Genomic DNA, 27,622 nt, shown 5'->3' on the forward strand with positions numbered 1-27,622 from the left:
GAGTGCAAATCACTTTTGTCAACTGAAGACAAATGTGGAAAGTGGAAGTAGGAGATAAACTGGGACATTTTAACATAGCTGTAAATATGTACTAATCGGAATTATTGCTGACAAATTAGGACAGTTGAGAATACGGAGGAATCAGGATGAATTTTTTAACCAAAAATAATCTATGATATTTTTGTCTGTGTTGAAAGAATTCTGAAGTTTTAAACAATTTCTCCTTTCTTTCTGGAGATCTTTTGCAACCTCGGAACTTGAGATCTTTTGAAAGAAGAGCAAACTTGAGATCTTTTGGCTCTGCCACTGTTCCATGGCCATTTTTCATTCTAGAAGGACATTTCCATTCTAGCCATTAGTTCACAAGCTGATAAAATGCCGCTTTCAGAGAGAATCCAGCTATTGTTGCCAAGATGCTGTATTCCATTGCTTTCCCTGTTATTTTTCTATATTTATAAAGCTTAGGGGCAGGTTGTTCCTTTTTGCGTTTTTTTTTTACACTGAACATAGTTACAATTCCAATCTGTTCAGTTTGGACTGGCAATTTCCTGATGGTGGGAGCTATGTTTCATGATTCAGTTTGTGACAGTGCCATGAAAGCCTGTTTTCTGTATTGCTTGCCCCATATTTCTTTTTGCACAAATATGTTTGTAATGTTCTACCCTTTAGTTCTTCCTTCTATACCTGGATATTTTCTTCTCTCACACTTTCTTTAAAATAATCATTTCACTAAGCTGAAATGCACACTAATAATCATTTTTAAACAAATATAAAATATATGTTTTTGGGCTCTTTACTACTTTGTATTTTTGTTTTTGCTAAAATGCAGGAGAAAATGAAAAGTAAACAAGTAGACAGTGTTATTGTCCTGACATTAGAGGGGAAAGAAGAATGGGAGGATTTATCTACCAGCCTAAATTCTTCAGCAAAACTAAATAACTTGTTGATTAAAAGTCTGAAGTTTTGCTTCTGATGCCAGTTTTGAAATCTGAAATTCCTTGACAGCCCTTGTATGTAGCAGATAGTTTTGGGGAAAGCTCACCTACTGAAAAGAGATTCCCATTATATGTACTATGCAGCCTTGGTGCTACTGATTTTGAGGTTATTAGACGAGTCTCTAATAACATTTGTCTGATAATGCCAGGCCTTGTTCTTGTTCAATAATAGTGGTGCTATGATCACCTTTTTCATATTTCCTATCTCTTCAATCCCCATGATAGAGACATTACCTTCTAATGCAAATATCAATTCTGATGTTTCTTGAGTGTGAAGCTCATCCAGACTACATAACCTATGTTCATCAGACAAGGCTCTTGAAATGTCCTTCTGAATTAAGTGGTTATAGCTAGCTACATCAAAGCTTCCCTTTCCATGTCATATTACATTTGGAATAGCACTGCTTTTTTTTCTTTACTAAGTCTCATTTTCACTGTGCATGCCGCAAATGAGGGTAAAACATAGACATTTCCCCCAAAGGTAATATAGATGGTAACACTGAAGTTCAGAAATGTTTTTTTTTATAAAAAAAAAATTGTCTGTTTTAATAGGAATTTGGCATTCTAAATCAAAAAATCACTTCAGATTTGCTCCAGTTTGTACAGTAATTTCACAACTTATGTTGATGTTTTCTTTTCTAATATGTGACCAAGTATTATTTCCTTGGGGAGTAAATAGAAAAAGTAAGAAAGGGACTAAAGTCTTATTTATTTATTTATTTATAGCATTTATATTCCGCCCTTCTCAGCCCAAAGAGGACCCAGGGCGGAGCACAACTTATAAATGGCAAACATTAAATGCCGAAACATACTAGACTATACAAAAAATTAAAATCGCTTAACTTCTAACATTCCTTTGGAGCACTTTAATTAGCTGCAGTAAAACACAAAAATCCTTTTAAAAGTGCTAAAATAAATCTGTACCCTATCAAAATTGAATAACAACTCCATTGATAAAATCTGAATTTGTGAAAAAACTGTGTGGTGCAACATTTTAATTGTATTTTTCAAATTCAGTACCCAAAATACATTAAAAACAGCAACATTTTCTTTTTACACTTCTGAATATGTGAAGTTGAACAATGGAGAAACAGTTATCTGTCTGTCTTGCATTCTATGATGTCATTGTACTTAGAACATCTGAAATTAGGAGGCTGCAAATCCATAGGTAATTTGAAAATTGAAAGTTCTCACACAAAAAGCAAAATTCTATTATTACATTCTCTATCAGATAAGTATCTACAGAATGCACTATAGCAGTGTTTCTCAAACTGTGCTCCTCCAGGTGTTTTAGACTTCAGCTCCCAGAAATCCCAGCCAGCTTTACCAGTTGTTAGGCATTGTGCAAGCTGAAGTCCAAAACATCTGGAGGAACACAGTTTGATAAATACATGGTGCCAGATTGTCACATGCCACTTTTGAAATGTTTTTCTAAGTTTCAGCACACTCTTCTTCAATTCACAATCGAATTCATAGGGATGAATTTTAGAAAGACATTATGCTAGTGCTGTAGGAGTGGAGCTAATGGTTTCTGGGCCTTGATTTTTACCTTGATGCCCCATTCTATCTTCTCTTTTCTTTAATAAAGGGGATGGCATGAGAAAAGTAAGCATGCAATTTTCCATTATTTTAAGAAGGCCTCTCCACTTCCCAGGGAAAGAAGAGCAATGACCCGGAGCTATCCTACCCTGGGCTTCCTTTAAAAAAGGCTTTCCTTTTCTCTTGATTTGCACTGCAGGCCCTGCCTGGAGTGAGGCCTCCCCCCCCCCCCACACACACACACCTTTATGCTTCGGTTTTAATACCCCCTTAAGGCTGTTTCTACTTTCTACTCTAGAGGAGAGATGACTAGGTGGTAGTAGTTTTCTGAGAATGAGACTTTTCTTTTTCTTTGCCAGGATTACTATTATCTATTCTCTCTCTCTCTCTCTCTCTCTCTCTCTCTCTCTCTATATATATATATATATATATATATATATATAAAAATTCTCTGGTCATAATGAGTATCTTAGAAACAAAAGAACTAATGAATGAAATCACACCAAATTTGGCAACAAAATGTCTCACAACACAAGGAGTGACCATCACTCAAAAATTATGATTTTGTTATTTGGGAGTTGTAGTTGCTGGGATTTATAGTTCACCTACAATCAAAAAGCATTCTGAACTTCATCAACGATGGAATTGAACCAAACTTGGCACACAGAAGGATACCCAGAAGGATACCATGGCCGTTGGTATCTAAAGCGACTGAGAGATCAGGGAGAACCAACAGGGACACATTTCCCAGTCAAGCTCTCTGAATAGATCATCCACCAAGGTGACCAATGCTGTTTCTGTTCCATAGCCAGGCCTGAAACCAGATTGAAATGGATCTAGATAATCTGTTTCATCCAAAAATCATTGGAGTTGAGAGGTCACCACATGCTCAGAAAGGGAAGATTGGGCACTGGCTGTTGATTATGTTCAGGGATGGTTTTTGTTTTTTTAACAAAAAATATGGGTCTCACAACTGCCTCCTTTAGGCAAATTGGAATTCTGCCTTGTTGCAAGGAGGCATTGACCACCACCTCCACCCACTTTGCCAGACTCACTCTGGCCTCTTTGATCAGCCAGGAAGGGTAAAACTCTAGAGTTCCATGTGGTAGCTCTCACCTCTCCAAGGATCCCATCCACATTCTCAGGCTGCACAAATTGAAAGGTAACCATCAACACTGGACAAGCAGGAGCCAGAGTTACAACTATTTCAATTGTCTTTTTCTAGCACAAAATCTAACAAATGAACAAAAAGATTACGAGATATTTGATTGTATCACTTCAACAATGATACACAATCCCTTTTCTTGCCCCAGACTGTATCCTGTTGCTGTTCATAATAAAATTCCAGCTCCCTTTCTCCTCTTCTGAATCACATCATTTACATATTTTCCTTGTGTGATCATGCTGGAGCCACACTGTCTGGCTTTTCTCCACTTACTTTTAATGTCCAAATATCCAGTCTGGTCAGGATAATTTTGGACTGTGCTGATCCACACCAAAATTGAATTGTGCTAATCTGATTCAATCTGAACCTGATCCAGTTCAAATTAGCCTAATATCATTTAGGTTCTGGGATTCACGTGAAGCAGCTGCATACATCTGCTGCCCTAATTGCGCGATCTGTAAGGATATCATAAGAGGTCTTGCTAGTTGTCCAGGCTGAAAGATTATTAACTGGTGATCCCCCAAAAGTGAACATTCTGTCCTTCTCTTTTTGGAATGCCCCACCATGTTTAGGAAGCAATCAACTGTGACCTCAGCTGATGGACTTTTCGACACAGTTCACATTGTGAATATTCTGATTTTTAATATAATTTCTGGTAACTACATAATGCTTTATAGTTTTCTTGATCATTTTGGCTCTTTTAAACATTTTTGTTTACTGCTTTCGCATATGGCAAGTGTTTTATAGTTTGACAGTTAGCTAACTAGCCAATTAAATATATCTAGTTCTCTGTGGGTTTTACCCATAACTAGCATTTACTGACTAGGTCAGCAGGTGGTAGTAGATACATGTCCCAGAAGTTTTGAATATACAGACAGAATAATCTGAAAGTGAAGCACTGTTCCCTTAATTACCTCTTCATGTGATTTTCTTTCCCTGCCAGTTTGTGCCCCTGTCCCTGCCCCTGCCACCACTTTCAGACTCTCAGCCATTGATATTTCTCAAAAACAAACAAGACGAAAAAACCCATGAGTGAACAAATGGGCAAAGTGGTGTATTATTTTAGAAGCTATAATAGCCAAATACAAAGTCCCCAATAACCAGAGGGAAAATACAATTGCCTTTATATAAGGCACGTTGTGTTCCCCCGACTACTCCTTACGAATATAGCTAGGATTGTGTGAAGTTGCTTGTTAGTTACCTAATAGAAGTACAATTTATATTATAAACTTTATCACATGAAGAAGGCAAGCTGGCACTGAAGCTGTGTGCATCCTATTGCCCATTTGTCTCTTCCCTGTGATAAATTTGCTATTGATGGGAAAAATCTGTCAACAGCCTGTTAACCATCTAGTTTGTGCTAAATTCCTCTTCTCTCTCCCCCTTTCTTTCCCTGCTTTGTGAGGCAATAATATTGTGATTTCATTGGATTTTTAAAGTTACGGAGCAGCTAAAGTGTGAGAGGATGGGGGTAAGAGATTATCTGGAAGCACAGTTCTGGGACCACAGATTCATGAATTGGTGCACCTGCATGAAGGCAGAGATGTGTGGTAGTGGGAATGCTCATTCTGATAAGTTCTACTGGTGATACTGCAACTGTTGTGAAGTAGCAGCTTCCTGTGATAAAGTCTTATAAACCTCCATAATTATAATTACTGCCCTGAAGCAAGATAAATCTGATTTTGCTTTTTTACTTTTAATTTTGAGAAGAAATTATTCTTTTTCAGTACAAGCACTCTAAATAGCTTAAGTGAAAATTGTTATTTTGATATTGTAATTGCTTAATTAGGATTTGAAGTTTTCGTATATTAAAACTTCAGAAATTATAAAGGTGTTGAGAGTGTTCATTGAATGTACCTGAAGGATATCAATATTTATCTGGAATGATCACACAGACATGCAGTTACATTCAGCTTGATGGTTTACAGCAAACTGGAAATATAGGAAAAGTTAGTTCCACATCAGAATACTTATAGGGACAATTTCTTAGTGTATTCTTGTACAGATGAGTGCTTTCAGGGTGTCAGACCTATAGCCCTTCTCTGCTGTTGCTCCAAAATCCGTGGATCTGCCAGTCCCATTATACAGGGTGAGGCAGCATAACATCCTTTTTTCAAAACTTAATAGAACCCATTGTATAAATCAGATTTTTTTTATTTTTTTAGTAATGTAGGTGCATACCTAAAATTTTGTTTTACGTAGTTTTGAAGATCAAATTAGGTAGGTGACGTCCCCATTCTCCATACACTGAGTAAACTAATTTCTGGCGTTTGTCATGACTCTTGCCAGCATAGCAGGCGTTATGTTGGCAATTTCTTCCTGGATGTTGGTCTTCAAATCTTGTAGGGTGCTTGGATGGTTCACATAAACATGGGATTTCAAAAAACCCATAGAAAAAAATCACAAGGGGCCAAATCTGGAGAGTGGGCCAGCCACTCCAAATCTGCTCGAAAAGTTGGCCTCAGTGGCAAAAGCATTCTCCTCACTGTTCCAACGCATGACGGCAACTGAACTATGTCAGGACAAAACTTTATACGCCCGCCTCTCGAACGAGACCACTTGCGCTCTGCTACGTCTTCAAGCGACTGAATGCTGCATTTGTTAACTGCATTTGTTAACTCCATGCTGTTTAACATCTACATGAAGCCGCTGGGTGAGATCATCCGGAGTTTCGGGGTGCGGTGTCACCTGTACGCAGATGACGTCCAACTCTGTCACTCCTTCCCACCTGCTACTAAGGAGGCTGTCGAAGTCCTGAACCGGTGCCTGGCCGCTGTAACGGTCTGGATGAGGGCGAACAAAATACTGAAATTAAATCCAGACAAGACAGAGGTACTCCTGGTCAGTCGCAAGGCCGAGCAGGGTATAGGGTTACAGCCTGTGCTGGACGGGGTCGCACTCCCCTTGAAGGCGCAGGTTCGCAGCTTGGGTGTGACCCTGGACTCATCGTTGAGCCTGGATCCCCAGGTTTCAGCGGTGACCAGGGGAGCATTTGCACAGCTTCGGCTCGTGCGCCAGCTGCGCCCGTATCTTGGGAAGTCTGACTTGGCCACGGTGGTACATGCTTTGGTCACATCCCGCCTCGACTACTGCAACGCTCTCTATGTGGGGCTGCCCTTGAAGACGGCCCGGAAGCTCCAGCTATTCCAGCGCGCGGCAGCCATGTTGTTAACCGGAGCGGGACGCAGGGAGCACACAACGCCCTTGCTGTCCCAGCTCCACTGGCTGCCGATTTGCTACCGGGCCCAATTTAAGGTGCTGGTGTTATCCTACAAAGCCCTAAACGGTTCCGGCCCAAAATACCTTGCGAACCGCATCTCGGCCTACGAGCCCACGAGGACCTTGAGATCATCTGGGGAGGCCCTTCTCTCGGTCCCGCCTGCCTCACAGGCACGCCTGGCGGGGACGAGAGAGCGGGCCTTCTTGGTGGTGGCCCCCCGGCTATGGAACTCCCTCCCTGCTGAAATCAGACAGGCGCCTTCCCTCATGGCCTTCCGCAAGGGCCTGAAAACCTGGCTCTTCGAAAAGGCCTTCAACTAAGTGCTATGTTTTTTTTGGAATGACCACCGGAATGGACTATGACTATGAGATTGATTATGACCCCAAACTAGACGAAGCGGATTTTTAGATGTTGTGTCATGGTCTTGATCTAATGTAAATTGTTGTCTTTTCTATGTTCTGTACACCGCCACGAGTCGCCCTCGGGCTGAGAGTGGCGGTTAACAAGTGCAAATAATAAATAAATAATAATAAATAAATAAATTTGTTAACCGCTGCATTTGGTGCGCATTTAAAAAAAGGAAGTTATGCTGCTGCACCCTGTATATAATACAATAGTCAATTACATTTATTATAAATGGCAAAATCAAATTTGCATTTAGAATTTTCTTTGGGAGAGGGGGAATATTTTCAGGCTGTGGATGGTTGAATTAATGTATACAGGATCTGTGGGTACAGCGGGCCAACTTTAGTTTTTCTTCCATTTCTTGGAATAATACTATCAAAACTCAAGTGCAGTCTGATGAAATGCTAGTTTTTGAGTGTTCTCATCTCCCATTCAGCTATTTAAGATGACCCTGAGTTCATAAAAAGAAAAACTGCCCTCCATCTATGTGCATCCTGCAACACATAATTCAGTAAATCCTTGTCAACTCTACCCCCTTCCTTGCTCAATTTCCCCTAAACTGAAAAGTCCCAAAAATTGTAATCCACCCTCATAGGAAAGTTTCTCATGCCTCCTGATAAGTTTATCATCCTTTTAAAATTTATATTATTTATTTATTTAAAATATGTATATTCCACTTCCCATTAAATTATCCCCAGGTGGTTTTCTTCACTTTTTTCTGGCTGCACAATATTCTTTTTAAAATGCAGAACCCATAATTGTACACTAGGGAAGTTGAGAAACTCACTTTACTAAGAGTTGTTTTTTTTAAAGGAGGTATCCACCCACAGCAATGTAAAATAGATGCAATTATTATTTGGATACTCGTGCTTTACAGGGATTGTTATGTATTTCTCAAATGAAAAAGAACTGTGGAAATATGCACACCCTTGAAACATGTGCAACCCTCCCCAATTCTATCTCTGTATACAATGTAGATAAATACAAGATTGTGTGTATGCATGCACCCAATTGATACTAGTACATATTTCTGATGTAAGAGAGCAATTGACCCAAAGTTCAAAGAAGATTCAGGATTAACACTCTTAACTAGGATTGTAAATAATACTAATTTTCTCATCCTCTCTGAGAGTGTCCTGTCATGTGGAGATGACCTATCATAAATCTGTCAGCTGGTTTTGCATGAGTGTCTGAGATCTTTTAGAAGTATAAACATGCAAACATCCTACTGTTATCTCAAAACACATGATTACCTTTTTTTTTTGCTGTTCCAAATCTCTTTTTGTCCTGATTCAGTGAAATATGATGTTGAATATGGCAGCATTGTATAGAATTTTACTTTACTGTCTTAACCTTTCTTCACAAGGTTAAGACAGTGCCCAGTGTGCCCTTCCGCCTTCCCCCATCACATGTGGAGGATGGGACAAGGCACATTGGTGCCCTGTCCCTAACAATGTACATTGCCATGCTGCCCTTTCCCCCATCAGATGGGGAAAGGGGGAGAAAAATGTGGGTAGCTCCATTGAAGTTACCCAAATCATAACTTGTCAGGGGTTCTCAAAAATGGTAGCACTGAGGTTCCCCTGTCATTTGCAGTCACAAGCAGCTGCCTGTAACATAGAATCATAGAATCATAGAATCAAAGAGTTGGAAGAGACCTCATGGGCCATCCAGTCCAACCCCCTGCCAAGAAGCAGGAATGTTGCATTCAAATCACCCCTGACAGATGGACATCCAGCCTCTGCTTAAAAGCTTCCAAAGAAGGAGCCTCCACCACACTCCGGGGCAGAGAGTTCCACTGCTGAACGGCTCTCACAGTCAGGAAGTTCTTCCTAATGTTCAGATGGAATCTCCTCTCTTGTAGTTTGAAGCCATTGTTCCGCGTCCTAGTCTCCAAAGAAGCAGAAAACAAGCTTGCTCCCTCCTCCCTGTGGCTTCCTCTCACATATTTATACATGGCTATCATGTCTCCTCTCAGCCTTCTCTTCTTCAGGCTAAACATGCCCAGTTCCCTAAGTCGTTCCTCATAGGGCTTGTTCTCCAGACCCTTGATCATTTTAGTTGCCCTCCTCTGGACACATTCCAGCTTGTCAATATCTCTCTTGAATTGTGGTGCCCAGAATTGGACACAATATTCCAGATGTGGTCTAACCAAAGCAGAATAGAGGGGTAGCATTACTTCCTTAGATCTAGACACTATGCTCCTATTGATGCAGGCCAAAATCCCATTGGCTTTTTTTGCCGCCACATCACATTGTTGGCTCATGTTTAACTTGTTGTCCACGAGGACTCCAAGATCTTTTTCACACGTACTGCTCTCGAGCCAGGCGTCACCCATTCTGTATCTTTGCATTTCATTTTTTCTGCCAAAGTGGAGTATCTTGCATTTGTCACTGTTGAACTTCATTTTGTTAGTTTTGGCCCATCTCTCTAATCTGTCAAGATCATTTTGAATTCTGCTCCTGTCCTCTGGACTATTGGCTATCCCTCCCATGCATGCCTTCACTGCACTACTCTGCTGCTCTTTTCTCCATGCCTCCATGCTTGCTCTGAATCAGCAGCACACTGGACCACAGTCTCTCAGCATACTGTGTATTATTGTTACAGCTTATCTACAGCTACTTACTAGGCTTGTATGATAAAAAATGGTTCAAAACTAGTTTCGGATGTAGGGGGTACTGGTGGTTCGATTCTAAAGTCAATTCCGATTTTCACAGAAAAAAATGTTCAAAACTTTGCTAAACTTCTGAGACTGCCAAATCATTTCATTAATGGCTTGAAAGTGTTATTTCCTGTTTCATTGGGTGGTCTTTACTTTAATAGTAGTTGTTTTACTCCAGGAGCGGGGAAAAGCAAGCAGATGAAATTCCTTCCTATTCCGGTTTAAAACTGGCTTCGCTGGCTTGAGCCAGAAGCGGGAAAAGCAAACGGGATGAAATTCCACCTTCTCTGGTTTGAGCCAGAAGAGGAAAAAAGCAAACGGGAGGAAATTCACCCTTCTCCGGTTTATAACTGGCTTCTCTGGTTTTAGCCAGAAGGGGAAAAAGCAAACAGGAGGAAATTCACACTTCTCCGGTTTAAAACTGGTTTCTCTGGCTTGAGCCAGAAGGGGGAAATGGCGAGACTAGCTTTGGAAGGGCAAGGGGACTTCCAGTTTCCTAAAAAAGTTCAAAATCGCTTCAAAAAGGTAATTTTTCCAACTTTATTCCAAATAACGAAGATTCCGACTGGACCTAACCATACCTACTACTTACAGATTGGACAGTCATAGTAAGAGATTGATGATAAAGAGAAAGATCAACTGCATGGTTGCTGCTTTTAACAGACTCCTTATCTTCAGTTACCTTACCACCAACAGATATGATGTTCCTTGACCAGCAGTGTTGTCCTGGTCTAGCCTCCCTAGGCATTCATTCAGGAATCTTAACACTTTGATTATCTGGTGTTACTAGCCATATGCATTTAGCATATATGACACTTTTTCATTTTGGTGATCTAAACTTGATCTGTAAAGAAAACAATGAGGAATCATCTATTTTATAAGTAGTTAGACATTTTTAGGGTACACATCTCTACTAATTTAGAATTGTACCTTAGGGATATTGTGTTTCTGAATCTTTTGACTACCTGTGTTTTCCTACTTTATTAACAGTGCACTAGTAATTACCTGCTATTTCTGCAGAACCTTTAATCCATCATTATGATAATATATTTTGCAATTACAGCAAATTTCTGCTGCTGTTTTGAAAAATGGGGAGAGTTAGTAGATTAGGTTATCAGCTATGTCTCAGTGATCACATCTGGTTAGAAAATACAAGGTTTAGAGTTATCTTCTGTATATATTAGAGTAGCCAGAATCTGTTTAAAATGTTAGATATTTTTGAGTGAAGTGCTGGGCATGAGGGCAAGTCTTGGCAGGGAGGCTGCAATGGTAGTGCAGTTTCTGTCTAGAGAGATATGTATAAACCAGGGATATCTGTTCTAATCCCTAGTAAGCAACGATAAAATGAAAACTCTTTGGGGGTTTTTTTAGCCTTGAATATGTTTCAATGGATTTTCACTTTGATTTTTTAATGCGGTTATGTTCAGTTCTGTTTTAATGTTTGCATATTTGTATATTTTAAATTGTGTGGTAAACCACTTTGAGTCTCCTTCAGGAGAGATAAAAAGGGGTATAAATAAGCATAACAACAACAACAACAACTACTACTACTACTCTGGACTCTGTGTGAAGGAACTCTGGACTCTGCCCAGGACATTTTGCTACAATGCCAAAGCTGGAAATGACATCTACTGTCAGTTATTCCCAGGGCTAAGCAATGTATTTTGGCACCAGTGATAGAAAATCCCAAATGATCTTCCATGTTATTATAAACAATTTTTCAAAATTCTTTTTTTATGACAATCCAAAGCAACTGCCTATGGCAGCTATCTCATTATGCTTAATACTATAACTGATCCCGATAATACTAATTATAATAATTATAAAGGCACCCTGAGAAGCAGAAGTGCAAAACACTTATTTTTGCTTCTTGTAAAGTCCAGCCATACAGTTTCAGGTTTCTCCAGATTCATGATGACAAAAACATGAATGATAGTAGACGTTCAAACTGAAAAACTAAAAATGTAGCAAACATCTAATCAGAGATGGATTTGTCAAAAAAAAATATCTTGCAATAGTAATTCATGTGCTATGACTTTACTCATATATGGAACTATCCATCGATAGATCTAAGGAGTTCATCAAGCCTTTCTGTGGACACTGTTTTACAGTCAGTAAACTAATTGTTCTGTTTTCATGCTGAAAATCTTCTGAGGTGTTCTGTTGATAATCCTAAGGAAGTGACATATCTAACCATGCATTTACAAACATGAATTCAGGTTTTACTCATAATTAGTGACATATTTGGGCTTTTGAAAGATGCCAACTGCTAAAGCAATGTTGTTGGAACATTGGGGTGCCATTAGCATAGATTTTGCAGACATGATTGCAACCCCAAAAGGAGTGTAACTTCTGTGGTATACAATTTGAAATTTTATCATGACTTGAAAAGTCTGTGTCATAGCTAATTAAAAATGGATCATACCACTAGAGCAAGGTATACCGAAGTACTGTAATGAATAATTGGGGTCTTTAAAATGATCCCCTTGTGCTTTCTCTTCAATTTGCCACAGTTCATTTAACAACAGCATTCAATCAGTGACATCCACATTTTTTCCCGTGCTCTTTAAAAAGAAATATAAAAATAAAAGGCAAAGCACTTTTTATTGCATCTAGCATAGGAGAGCAAAAATACAAACAAGTCTAGTAAATGTGTTTTTCAACTAAATTTTTTTTAGTGGTGGATTTATCTTGTGTTTTCTCATATCCATTATATCCCTCCTTCCCCACATCAAGAAAGACCATAAGACAATTTTAACTATTTCATTTGAGTAAGCAGTCTTTCTCCTCTTCCTGAAGAACTGTAGGGCTTTAATCACACTTGTGAAAAGAATGTGTGGTACCTCAGAAGGCACCGGACTTTCAAAGTCATATTCTCCAAATCCCAAACTGGATTAGAATATTGTGCCCTTGAGGTTCCAGGGTTTAGAAAATGTTTGATACTGCCTTCACCATGTTTTGTTCTACAGTTGTTATAATGCTTATATGCTCATCTCTTAGTCATGGGGTAACATGCAATGCCCTCTTTAAACTATTCCAGCTCATCTGCCTATGTCATTGTTGTGCATTAAGTTTGACTATTGATCTATCTTTCTGTCACCCAACATAGTTTGATTTCTCAGGATCTATTTCAGGCCTCTTAAAAAGTGACTTTTATAACTGAAGAAACCATAGACTGGAACTAGATTTTTTCCTATTCAAAAAAAGCAAATACTAGATTTGTTTAGAAAACATTCACTATAACTGAACTGAGCCAATTCCAAAGCAACATCACTGTGTGTGGTAGTTTTGTTTCTGCAGGACTAGCCAAAGCTGTTTTTCTGTCTGAGGCAAGAGACTTATCCCATCCCAGGTTATTTGAAATGTATTGGAAACTGAATTTTAGTTCACTACAACTGATGGGGGAGCAGTCTGTGGTACACTGGAGGCAACTAGATATGAGTGCAGGACTGTCAGTATGAGGGATTTTATTACTCTCCCTTCTTATTGCCTGCATATTTGCCTTTAATAACCCAGTAGCAGGACTGGCACTATATAACTACATGTATAAAATACTTCGCTCTGAAGTGATATGTACAAATTATGTTGGGTTGTGTATCATACCACGTATAAACATTTTTAAAGAAAATCTTTTTCCACTGACTCAAACATTGGTACAGTCATGCCATATTTCACCAGCTCTAAGACATGCTCCCCCCACCCCCAAGAATTGAGGTTCAAAAAAAGCAGTGCATCTTAGAATTGATGGCATCCTAGAATTATGGGATTTTTTAAAAAAAACAAAACAGGTTCTACTGCTATTGCAGCTTCTCCTTCCCTGGCTGCCACTACTGGTCTTTATCCTGTCATTGCTTTAATATTGTAGGGTTTGTTTATATGACAGAGTATCAGGGGCAAGGGCATCTGAGATTGCTGGAGGCACAAGCAAGCAGAAAACTTTGAAGTTTTCTGCTTGTTTGGCTCTCCAGTTTGGAGTGGCTGGAGGACCTGGACACCAGATGTGGTATCCGGCTTCTTTTTCTTGCTCCCTCTTTCCCTCTCTCTCATTCTGCTTGCACCAGTAAAAGTGGAGGATGTAGTGCTGAAGGGATGGGAAGGCAAGAAGAAGCCCTGTGTATCAAGAGCAATGGAGAGTAGTTGTCTGACACTCCTGACAAACACCCCTCCTTCCTGTCTCTTCTGAAATTGGACTACATCTTACAGTTGATGAAATACAGTAGTAGTCTTTGCCATCACTAGTGATATTGCAGTACCAAGAACAAGGTCCTTTTTTTGCTGCAGGTTCATCTTTTTTATTCAGGTTTTCATTATTTATGTGAGTCACAGTTTTTGATGGATGGAATCCAATTTGCTAAAACTCTATTAGCCTTGGTTATGAATTATAGAAGTGCATCTATGATTAAGTAGCTTTGAGGACTGACAAGATAAAAGCTATTAAAAATAAACTATCATAGGTTAAATTGCTGTAGAAGGGATGGAACCTCTCTGCACATGTATACATAGGTATATAAAGTACAGGACCATGGATATTATTAGTGCTTTTTTTCTTCATAGTATTCTCAATGTTGTGAACAGCAGCTTTTATGGTGTGCTCAGATTTTTTTATGGTGTGCTTCATGAATCCAATGAAGGTTAGACTTAAAAAAGCATAAACCAGGCTGATCTAGTGGTTTGAGTGCTAGACTATGAGTCAGTTCTGAGATTCAATCCTAACTCAGCCCTGAAGACTTCCAAGTCAATCCTCTGAATAACTGGCGACCCTCCTCTGAATAAATCTTGCTACAAATCCCTAGGATAGGATCATTATAAGTAAATCATTTTGAATGCTTATCATAATGCTATTGTACAGTTGGCCTTTAGTACCCACTATGGTTCCTGGAACCCCCCCCCCCCATATCAAAATCCATAGCTACTCACTCAAGTCCCATAATATAGAATGACATATCTCAAAGATTTCTTTTGATAAAATTCATGGATACAGAAACTTTGGATATGGAAGGCCAACTGTTTGTGTCTTTCCTTCAATTTTTAAACACTGAAAGCCCGCTTTGGGAAGCTACAGTCTTGAACAAGGGACCAGTGAATGCAGGAAGATGCTTAACCTTTGCTCCACTCCACACTGTCTTCATACCTGTCAAAACAAAACAAGAAAACCACAAAAAACATAGAAAACAAAACTCCCCCTTCCTGTGTAGTGATATCACTAAAGCTCATAAACCTCTTCCTCACATTGTAAACATTGTTGGTATGCAGTGCTTACTTAATTTGAATTTTATTAAGACGCAGAGTGCATTTTATACTGTAAAACTACTGGAGTTTGATAATATCTTAACTGGCATGGCTCTGTGCTATGGAATTATGGAATTTGTAGTTTTGCAAGTCCTTTAGTCTTCTCTGCCAAAGAGTGCTGGTGCCTCACCAAATTACAAATTCCAGGGTAGCATGGGATTGAGTCATTGTAGTTAAAGTGATGTCAAACTGCATTCATTGTGGAGTGTAGATGCACCCAAGGTCTTCAAATCAAGAGTCTCCAAATAATCTGTTTTAGATTTAATCTGAGCCAGAAAACAACTGTTTCATCCCAACAGATAGCTGATTGTTGTTGTAATACAGGGGTGTCCAAACTTAGGCTCGTGGGTTGATTGTAGCCCTCCAGGGTCATTTCCCCACCCCAAAATCTTAGACTTAGGGTCACGCTAAATCGAATAAACAGTTCTCATTAAATTAACTAGCTCATCAGCCAAAAGCAGGCCCAACACTTCCTATTAAAATACTGGCAAATTTATGTTGGTTAAAATTGCTCTTCATTTTAAAGATTGTATTGTTCTTTTGTGGGTTTTGCACTAAAAATAAGATATGTGCAGTATGCATAGGAATTCATTCATGTTTTTTTTCAAATGATAGTCTGGCCCCACAACAGTTTGAGGGGCCATGCTGGCCCTCTGCTTTAAAAGTTTGTGGATCCTTGGTCTAATACAGTTAGAATAATGAATGGATGGTATCTGTCTAGTAAACTTGAAACAGAGGAGGGAACCTGGGCAATACAATACCCTAGTGACCTGACATCCATTCATGTACTTTCTTAGGCTTTTGCCTAAACATGTGTCAGGGTTAAGGTGGGCCAAGTATTATGGAGTCTAATGTGTTTCAGAATTGAAAGAAAAACGATTAAGATGTTTTCTGACTTTTGAAGAGAACAGTTGATTTCAAGGTATGAAGTTCATCCTCTCTATTCTTCCATTTGGATCGTATCATCTTTCTACCCCACCAGATGCAATTTCAGAAAACAAACTAAGAAAACCTCAACAAAATTCTTAATTTGCATTGCCAGCTGCAGGATCACATTACTTTTGATAGTAAAAGGGCTATCATTAATTCTTCTGTTTTAGGTTTAGCTCTTCTTTGTTAATAAATCTTGTGGTTAATTCCTGTCAAGTTGAGTTTGATTTATAGTGACTATGAATGAAATACCTCCAAATCACACTGTCATCCGCAGCCCTGCAAATTCAGTGTCATGCAGTTTTTTCTTTTTCTTACTGCCTTCTGCCTTAATGAACATAAATTTCTTTTCTAAAGAGTGAGATTTTTCTCATGATATGCTGAGAGAGTGATGATCTCAAATTACTCATTTTGTCTTCTTGAAAGAGCTCAACCTTGATTGCTTTAGGGTCCATTTATTTGTCTTCTTGGAGATCCATGGTATCTGTAGAACTTGACACCATATTTCAAATAGGTTAATCTTATCAGCTTTCTTCACTTTCCTGCTTTCATATCCATGCATACATAGAAATTTTGAATATGACGTCATGGACAATCCTGATGTTGGTAGTCAATTATATGTCTTTACACCTTGTTCCGTTCTTTCATATGCGGTATGCTCTTTCATGGACCTTTTCACACAGTCCCTGGGGCCATGCTGTTTTGCTGGCAATTGCTAGCAAAACGGCAGGCGAGTGGGATGCCTTGTAGTGCCCCGCGTGGCCTCCCTCCTTCCCCTATCAGAAGAAGGTCCTGGGGACAGGACAATGTGCGGGGACGCTCTGTCCCTGTCCCCATCAGATGGGTGAAAAGGTGGCAATCCACATGCCACATTGGCCTTTCCCTCATCAGATGGAGTAAAGGGCAGAAAAATTCAGGTAGCTCTATCAGAACTATCTAAAACACACTTTTCTCTCCATCGTGGCAGAGGAAGCATCTTGCAATGTTTCCTCTCCATTTCGGGAGGAATGTGGCTGGGGCCAAACCAGTGTCGTTTGATGGTGCTTGGCAGACTCCATTCAGAAGAGGAAAAAGAGGTCATAAAACCCCACAATGTGATGAGGTCACAAGCCTCAGTCTTTTGATTTCTTCACTGCAGTTTCCCATATGTAATTTGTTATTTCAGTGTCTTCATTGTGTACTTTAAAGTTATGTGAATCATCTGTGGTTATGCTTTCATCTCTTTCATATAGTTCTTCAGTATATTTTTGTATGTGTTATTATTTCTTCTTGAACATTCAATGTGTTTCTTTGCTAGCTATGTATGATCCCCACCCTTGATTTCTTGGATCTGTGGAAAATTTCTATTGTTTTTGTGGTCATCTTTTATTTCTCTGCATTGATTGTTACAGTACTTTTCTTTGTCCTTGTGCACAAGTATATGAATGGTTGCATTCAAGGTTCTGATCCTATTTCTCTCATCTGCTAAAGAGTAAACAACAAAACCAAAGAATCACAGGTCTACCGAGTCCAACTCTCTGTCATGCAGGAACACACCATCAAAATACTACTTGTTTGCAGGCAATACATAGAGTATATATGTGCACCTGTAAGGGATAGAATCCACCTAGGTTCTAATGCAGAAGATGTACCAAAAAGTAGAGATGATAGAAAATATGAGACTGTACTGAATGTCATAATGGGAATGAGATAGAATGAAGAAAATCTTAACGAAGTATTTAGAATCTGTTGGGGGTGCTTTGAACATGAAACTGCCCTGCTTCTTGGCAGGGGATTGGACTGGATGGCCCACAAGGTCTCTTCCAACTCTATGATTCTAATAACTAAATCCTGTTTACTATGTGATCCCTGTTTGCTTTGGATAATCAATTTTCTTGAATATTCCAAGGGAAAAAAGAAATGGCCAAACAAGGTGAAAAGTCACATAATTAATGTTGAAGTTTTCAAAAATATTTTACTTTCTGAAAGCATTACTTTTATAACCATCCTAGTAAAACAGAGGCACTGTTTGGCACAGCACAATAAATGAAGGCACTATGTACATGTCTCATTGTTATTAAGGATCTTTAATTACCATATTTTACTAAATATTTTTCTCCTGAATAGAACACCATATAATATTGAAAAATAAAGATCTTAAAATCTTCAATCAGTTTCACTCTTTGTATGTAGTAATGGTTTTGCTTTTCTTTTATGTCATCACAAATGGTTTATTATTTCATTTGGTTTGCAGAAATATATTGATAAATTATTTGGACTAGAGAAAGAAAAATAATATTGCAGGGAAACCTTTCTATTATTTATTAAAGATACTTCAGTATGGAGACATTATTCTTTGGGCACAAAATAAAATGCTAAACAGTAATGCTTTTAACTCTTGATTCAGAAAGGTCGTCTAGGCCAAGGTAGGTCTTAAATTTCACTTATTGTGTGCCTGAGTGTATGAATATAATAATAATGGAAAGGGGGGGGGGAGGAAGAATGGGAAGAAGAGGGGCACCAGAGTGGGATGAGAGCCTATGCATGTTAAAGTTTATTAGTATATAGGAAAGTAATCAAGCTTAGGTTTTGAGAAACGTATCAGGATAGTTCAGTAATTGGGGTGATAACAGGAGATTGCACATGGGGATATGGCAATAGCTTTTCATTTTACTTGAAAGAAAGCAATATCCTGTGTATTCTCCACAGCTTGTGGTTTTAGTTGACACAAAGGTCAAGAGCAATAAGGAGGAAAGGACAGAAGGAAGTTGCTCATGCAATTGAATCCCATTTGGAGCTCTTTGCTTATTCCTTTACTTTGCATATATGATGCTGCTGAAGCGAGATGTACAGTGAGAGCATCATTTATGCAAAAGGCCTACTCTTAGCTATTATTCGCCTGCCCTCCTAAATCTAGATCTTTACCCATGTGTATGAGCACTTTTCTCACCATACAGGGCCCTATTCAGTGTGTTCTCTGTTGATAGATGTTTATGATGGACAACATATATGGTTTTACTTTGATTCTAAATTACAAAGGGCTTTATCACTAGGCTGGAAAATCACAATTACTGTAGAATAACACCATATATGGGTAGCATTTTTCATACAACATTATGTCTCTTCTGTTGCAGCTTTCAATTTCAATCATTAGCGGAAATCATCTTATTACTTACAGAACATCAGTTGTTCTCAATATCACTATTGTCCCAATACTATCTTTCATGTAATCAATAATGCATTTCTAGGATTCTGGCATCCATAGAGCAGGAGTGAGTGATTCTCCTTCGCTGCCCCTTACATTCCCAAGTAGGATTTTTCTTTTCTGTTTCTTTTTTCTTTAATAATTTTGCCATAATTGTGCAATTACTACATAAAATACATAAAAGAATTGAAAAGTGCACATGTGCTGAGTAGAGTATACAAAGGGAAGAAGGTAAGGCTAGCAAGGGTTCCCCATGGAATATTGTGAGGTTGGCAAAGGGCTTGGAGTTTTTCTTTGCCAATCAGCAGACTTGTAAAGAGCTAACAAGTGAAAGGGAAGTCCAGTCCATGTATGGACTTAAAGGAAACACTTTGTGGGCTGCATCTGGCCCACAGGTTATATGTTGTGCAGACCAGCCCTAAAGGGAATGTTGAAAGTTACAGTTTAACAATATATGCAGGGATGCAGTACTCTGACAACAGCACTCTTTGTAAAATTAAAAAAAATGTTGGAAAATGTAGGACATGGTACAGAAAAATGGCTTCTCTAAAATATTTTGCCAAGGTTAAATGTAAATATTACAATTCTTAAGAGAAATGTCTTTATTTTTTTAAAAAAAAAACTAAGCAGAAGTAAATTTGATGAAATGAGCAAAACATGTATTCATACCACTGATCCATTTAGATCAGTGGTCCCCAACCTTTGGTCCTCTGGGTGTTTAAGACTTCAACTCCCAGAAATCCCAGCGAGCTTACCAGCTGTTAAGAATTGTGGGAGCTGAAGTCCAAAACATCTGTAGGACCAAAGGTTGGGAACCACTGAATTAGATCATACCTCTTGAAAGAGATTAGGGAAGCATGGAGCAGAAAGGTGTTCTACATGTGTTCAGAGGCTCATATGTCCAGAGTTTCCTCAAAAATGAAATTAAAAGAGCACATTGACAGGTGGATTTTCCTGATAACTAAAATAACATGTCACCAAAATCACCAATGGGAACTGTGGTGCCACCTGTCCATTGAGAGTTCTCTTTTATTCTTTCATGTGGCTGCATCCATAAACATTATAGAGAGAAGAAATTGCCTTTGAAAGATGATGACAGCAAGGGATGAACTGCCAGGAAATTTGATGGTGACTTTGTTTCTGTTTGGATTCTCTCTAACAACCTGATTTAAGAAGGGAATGAAGGAATGAGACAGAATGCCAGCAGTAGACCTCAGATTCAGACAGGAGGTTTTGTGGGATGAACTCAACAAGCGATAGGGCCCAGCAAGATTTGTGGAGAGGGTTTTTGTGGCACAAGAATAAGAAGGAACAGCACCAAGGGAAGATGATTGTAGGGGTGGAGGTAGGAAAGTATCCAATTTTGTTTTAAAAATAACTATTTTGAATGGAATTAAGGGTGAGTATGCTGTAGAATTAATGTAGTTTGACACTACTTTAACTGCCATGGCTCAATGCTATATAGAATCATGGATGTTGCTGCTTCAAAAGGTTTTTAGGCTTCTCTGGCAAAATAGTGATGGTATTTCACCAAACTACAAATCCTAAGATTCCATAGCATTGAGCCATGACAGCTGAAGTAAGATCATACTGCATTAATTCTACAGAGTAAGTGCACCCAGAACCAGCCAGCAGATCACACTTCTCTGAATTAACTCTGCTTCAGATCTTCTATGGTGCTTCACAGCCATAATAATGGCAGCCATTTTCTCCAACACTGAAAGAGAGAGACAAGAAACAATTTTGTGATTGAGGCAACCTGGAAATAATGAGGGTAGAGCAATGGGAGGCAGAAATTACCCAGTTGCTTAAGGAAGAAGGCATTTCTTTCTTTTGACACTATTAGTATATAGAAAGGGAAGAACAAATGCTGGTGATCATTGTGGCTCAAAACATCTACAGACAAAGCAAAATTAAGTCCATGTGAGATCTGTGTGTAGTAGGGAAGAGTCAGACAGAAAAACTGGTGATCTTTGTTCTTTCTCAGAAATGGCACCAAATTTCAGGGAGACTATGAGAGAAATGTCACAGCCTGCAAACCAGTCCATGCAGTTAACATGCTTCATTTTAATTTAACATGTGACTAAGCTGCTAAGAATGTTCATATGCTTCTTATCTAAATGGGAAACACTTAGTTGCATAGGCATCATGACCATACATTATTGAATATCAGATGTACAGTGCTACATAGCTGTTCTTTGGACTTATCAAATGCACCCAACGTACATTATGATGGATGGAAACACACATTTCCTGGTGTGTATTAAGAATTGCTTCAAATGTAGTTAGTGTCTGAACTCTAGTATATATTATTTAGGAGCTCAGAGGAAGATATTTCACAATAGCAGTCAATCAATTGTCAGTCACTGGCCATGCTATCAATATTTCCCACTTATGAATCAAGAAAGATTTTCTAATCTAGTAAAACTTGTATTATATGTTAAGATTCTGAATCAAGTTATGTCCTAGTGTTGTGTAGGTTTCTTGTTTTTTAAAATGTAAACATATTCTTGGGCTAAGGCTCTGGGCCAAGACTGCCACATATAAAGTGTTCCAAGAAGTACCTTTTTACATCTTTAAAATGATGTAAAATGTCATTTGTAGATCAGATACATTTTTTTTCAAATAATTACTCAAAGTAAACTTCAAACTCTTCACACCTTTTCCCATTGTTCCAACTGAATATGTGTTTATATTTTGAACCCATGTAACCACACAATATTTCACTTGTTCTTCCTCCATTTCAATGTATATGTATATATATTTAAATTATTTTGATATATATGGATGTATTTATTATGTGTTTTATATCATGTTTGGCACTGAATTGTTGCCCATTGAAAGCCGTTCTGAGCCCCTCCTTGGAGGTCGAGAAGGACGGAGTATAAATGCTTGAAATAAATAAATAAATAAATAAATCACAGCTGTTTATACATTTTAACCATCATATGATTCTAAACACAGTAAGTCTTTGAACTTCGACTGAAATCAAATTTATCTGAATTTGCTTTTTTCCCATTTTAATTCCTCAGTAATATGTCTATGAGCAATTTAAACGTGTTCCAGTTTTTCTTTCCGCCACCCACTTTCCTCCATTGTTCCTGGCTTACTTCAGTGGTGCCCTCCTTGTTTTGATAGTCCCCGCATTGATTTGAAACATTCTTACACATTTTGATAGTTTATTTGGAGTTAGATACCATCACTGTATACATGTTTTCTTTTAAAGTCCTGCACAAAGTGAATTTTATATCTTTAGTCCACCTTTCCCTCATACATCTATTTCAACATGATGCCCACTTTATCTTGTAATCTTTCAGAGGTTCACGACTTGTTTCTAGTTTAAAATGTATTTGCACAGTTTTTAAATTACATGGTCTCAGTCTTTACACTGTTCAAAATAAAATTCATTTTTCCAACCTCTACAGCTAGATTTCTCTTAATCTTTATTAAATCTACCCTTAGGTTGCTTGAAAGAAAACTAAATAAGATTTTTTTTGCCTTTCTTTAGAACCATCTCTTGGATTAAACTCCCAGTTGACTTTTTCAAAACACAAAAGATCATCATAAAACAACAACCTCAAATTTTAATTTTCCTTTTTTCTTTTTGCTGAAAAAGGCTTCCTGCAGTGTGGCAAGTGTTATCTTAGGAAAAAAAGTCTCTACTTGTATTGATTCCCAATTCATAGAAGAGTTTTTTGAATGCAATGCTGTTAAAATTCAACATGTGCCTTAATTTTACCATCCAGAAATTATTGCTAGTTTGAGCACATCTGATAAAGGCATTTTGCTTTTTACAACGATGTATTGTATAATATCTATTGTTCATCTTGCTGCACATACACATCATACTGGATTTATTGATGCCAGTATTTTTTTCAGGGCTTTCCTTAATTCAATACAGATATTATATAGTTTCTCTGATTCAAATAGCAATTTTCTACATTCTTTCTCTCTAATGCTTTTGATGTCTTGTTGTTTTATACTATTTTCACAACATTCTTATTCATTCATTAATTTTAATTTAATTTAATTTATATTTTGCCTTTGTCCTGATATGGGACTCAAGGTGGGTGTCATGTTTTGCCAAGTTCCAGTTATACAAACAAAGATTTCACAAGCAACATAAGAGTCAAAGTCTTAATATGTTAATAGAAAAAGCCTCAAATACCAGAGTCCTTGTAGGCTAGTAGAATCATTGTAAGCTAGCAATATTAAGCACAAACTGTTGTGCATGAGATAAAGCCAAAGTCCCAAGTCCAGTTTGCCATGGTCACACCAAAGAAGTTTCAGAGTTTAGTCAAGAAAAAACACAAGCCAGAATTCCAGTAAACAAAGTCGGCAGTTTGAAAATAGCAGTCAGAATTTCAAGCCAGGAGCCAGCATACAGCAGTCAAGGGTACAATCCAGAACTGATAATACAAAAAGCATGAAAGTCAATATTCACACCATAAAGCAATAACATTATATCCCTTGATAAGTCTTACCTTGACAGCTTTTTATCCTGTGCTCTCAGCTGTTGCCTGTTGCCATTCTCACTAATTGGGCAGACCTGTGGGCCTCTTCATACTGTTGCCTGTGTTCATAGAATCATAGAATAGAATCATAGAATCAAAGAGTTGGAAGAGACCTCATGGGCCATCCAGTCCAACCCCCTGCCAAGAAGCAGGAATATTGCATTCAAATCACCCCTGACAAATGGCCATCCAGCCTCTGCTTAAAAGCTTCCAAAGAAGGAGCCTCCACCACACTCCGGGGCAGAGAGTTCCACTGCTGAACGGCTCTCACAGTCAGGAAGTTCTTCCTAATGTTCAGATGGAATCTCCTCTCTTGTAGTTTGAAGCCATTGCTCCGTGTCCTAGTCTCCAAGGAAGCAGAAAACAAGCTTGCTCCCTCCTCCCTGTGGCTTCCTCTCACATATTTATACATAGCTATCATATCTCCTCTCAGCCTTCTCTTCTTCAGGCTAAACATGCCCAGTTCCCTAAGCCGCTCCTCATAGGGCTTGTTTTCCAGACCCTTGATCATTGTAGTCGCCCTCCTCTGGACACATTCCAGCTTGTCAATATCTCTCTTGAATTGTGGTGCCCAGAATTGGACACAATATTCCAGATGTGGTCTAACCAAAGCAGAATAGAGGGGTAGCATTACTTCCTTAGATCTAGACACTATGCTCCTATTGATGCAGGCCAAAATCCCATTGGCTTTTTTTGCCACCACATCACATTGTTGGCTCATGTTTAACTTGTTGTCCACGAGGACTCCAAGATCTTTTTCACACGTACTGCTCTCGAGCCAGGTGTCACCCATTCTGTATCTTTGCATTTCATTTTTTCTGCCAAAGTGGAGTATCTTGCATTTGTCACTGTTGAACTTCATTTTGTTAGTTTTGGCCCATCTCTCTAATCTGTCAAGATCATTTTGAATTCTGCTCCTGTCCTCTGGACTATTGGCTATCCCTCCCGATTTGGTGTCGTCTGCAAACTTGATGATCATGCCTTCTAGCCCTTCATCTAAGTCATTAATAAAGATGTTGAACAGGACCGGGCCCAGGACGGAACCCTGCGGCACTCCACTTGTCACTTCTTTCCAAGATGAAGAGGAAGCATTAGTGAGCACTCTCTGTGTTTGTCCACTTAACCAATTACAGATCCACCTCACCGTAGTTTTGCCTAGCCCACATTGGACTAGTTTCCTTGCCAGAAGGTCATGGGGGACCTTGTCGAAGGCCTTACTGAAATCCAGGTATGCTACATCCACGGCATTCCCTGCATCTACCCAGCTTGTAGCTCTATCGAAGAAAGAGATCAGATTAGTCTGGCATCACTTGTTTTTGTTCAAAAAGGGATAGTGTATTTACCCTTTCATAACCTGCCCTGATGTACTGGCTTCTGTTTGCTTTGCCTGCTGGGACGTTGTGGCTCCTCTTTTCCAACAGCTAAACTAGGCTGGGCTAGGCGGTTGGGGGGCTACTAGTCTCTAGCTCCATCATTGGCTCTTCCAATAACCCCTTGTCCATATTCTCGGTGCTTACCAGGACAGTGGGCTAAAATAAGGGTAAAACAAGAGAATTTGGAAAATGAGATATGTTAAAATGGCATTCGTTTTAAAAGGTGTAATGTCATTTTTAAAAATAGCATTGGAAATACAAATACAGCATCACACACCATAAAAAGACTCATTTCAAGGCTCAGTGCAGACTTAAAGGGATCCCCCAAATATTTGTCCAACACTCTAACCACACCATTTTTATTTCTCCTATGACTGGAAAACTTAAAAAAAAACCAAAAAAAAAACCTCTTACTCCATGCTGTAACATTACTTAAGTAGACTTCATGTTGCAAACCTGTATGAATGAAGAGCATTACAAATAGTGGAGATGGTACAGCCTTGCCAAATCTATTTCAAATTTACAGTTTCAGCAAATATTCAAGCTAGTAAATATGCTCAATAGTCTATTCACAGGAAACAAACATAAGAGAGATGTGAATCAGCTATCATAGCAAGTTCATCTTAAAATGTGAATACATATATTTTATGAGCATGTTTTTTTGCAGTGTAAGCCCAATGTGGAGACAAGAAGCTAGGTGGTACACAATGGCACTGTAAATCTCATGAAGACAAGAGCCTTGTAAAACATTTTTGTTGCATTCTTTATTCAAGTTGGAAGCAAATGAATGCTTTTCTATAAGGTTTCTGATCACAGTGCTACTATGCTAGGGCAGGAGGAAATGACAAATAATGATAAGGGACAAAAATGAAGTGGCAGAATTACAGTTCTTCCTGCCACAAATCACAATGACAAAGAGGTCAGATTAAAGAGTCTTTCTTTCCAGGATGATGATACTATTTAAAAATTTACTAATAGATATTCTCGGTAATATACCTACAGACAGCAATTTTAATGAATTTTAAATGATGGGGTTTGAATAAACCCATTATCTTTTTCTTTTTGTGTGTGCTTTATTCAGTGTGCAATGGTAAAATGCTCAGGAAGAAAATATCTTCATGAATGTATTTTAATAGTTTTATCATTTTTGTTTAAAATTCTGAAAAAAATGTTGTTTTGCCCTAAAATAGCTCTTGAGGAAAAAGATTTATGGGACTCTACCAAGTCATTTCATACTAGATTTGTATTTCTTTTGATGGTGTCAAATTTTCTCTGAATTCAAGGAAGTGAAGTCATGTTTGTCCATTGTATCTTAATGACAATGTTAAAAATTAATGATTTCCAAGATGGCAGCATCAGCAAGTCATAGTTTGGCATTTTATATATAGGAGACATCCTCCTGCATACTTTCTTATACATCTAGAATACTGAAATACACTGACTATTTAATGTAGCCTCAAGAAGGTTTGAAACTGGTGGCTACAAAATGCCATGTGGACTAAAAAGGTTACAGCACATTAAAGAAAGTTGCAGGAAAATTTGAGATAAGCCCTTTAACGTGTTGCAGTAGATCAAAATGTATTGCATGGTGAAATCAAGTCCATAGAATGCAGAGTGTGTTGTAGATACTTGCCTCACTTAAATGCTATGTAGAATTTGGAACGTGAAATGGTGGTGGAGGAGCTGTAAAAAATGCTCTAAGGACATGGCTGGGTAGCAAGTGGTTAATTGACCCCATGGGACAGGTAATTGATTATCTCTATTCCTGTTGCTTTCCTTTTTTTTTCTTTACCTCATATGACTCTGGAGGCATTTCTCCTGGAAACTGGGGAGGGGAAAGTGCAGAATACTTTCAAGTCATGTTCCATTTTTAATGTAATCACCTTCCTGCCTCAAACCAGTTCCAAACCTCTCCATCAAATCACCTGTACAACAAATCCAGTTCCCCCCAACTGATTCCAATCTGACCTAAATGGTCATTGTAGATGTGTCCATAGTCTTGCAAACTCACAAACTCAAGCCTATAGCTATGATTGGATTTATCAGTCTTAATGCAGTCTTCCTCTTTTCCTGCTGGCTTCAACTTTGCTGAGAATCATGATCTTTCCTAATGAGTCATTTCAAAAAGGTAAGTCCAGAGTATAATATCTCAATTTAGTCCTTTTGGTTTATGGGGAGAGTTTAGCATAATTTGATTTATAGTGGCCCTGTGAGAGACCTCTAAGTCAACCTAGCATCAACAGACCTGCTCAGGTCCTGCAAATTCAGTGCATGGTTTAATGCTATCTCATTCTTTCCCTATTACCTTCTGCCTTGCTAAGTATCATTTTTTCTAAAGGCTGTGTT

General features: G+C 38.5%; 1 protein-coding gene across 2 annotated transcripts in view; it reads left to right on the forward strand.

Moving 5' to 3' along the window:
* ALK (ALK receptor tyrosine kinase) overlaps positions 1-27,622 on the forward strand; it is a 759,925-nt gene that overhangs the window by 104,136 nt on the left and 628,167 nt on the right. The window lies entirely within an intron of this gene.

Source organism: Anolis sagrei, chromosome 1 (assembly GCF_037176765.1).
Source record: "Anolis sagrei isolate rAnoSag1 chromosome 1, rAnoSag1.mat, whole genome shotgun sequence".
Lineage (NCBI taxonomy): Eukaryota > Metazoa > Chordata > Lepidosauria > Squamata > Dactyloidae > Anolis > Anolis sagrei.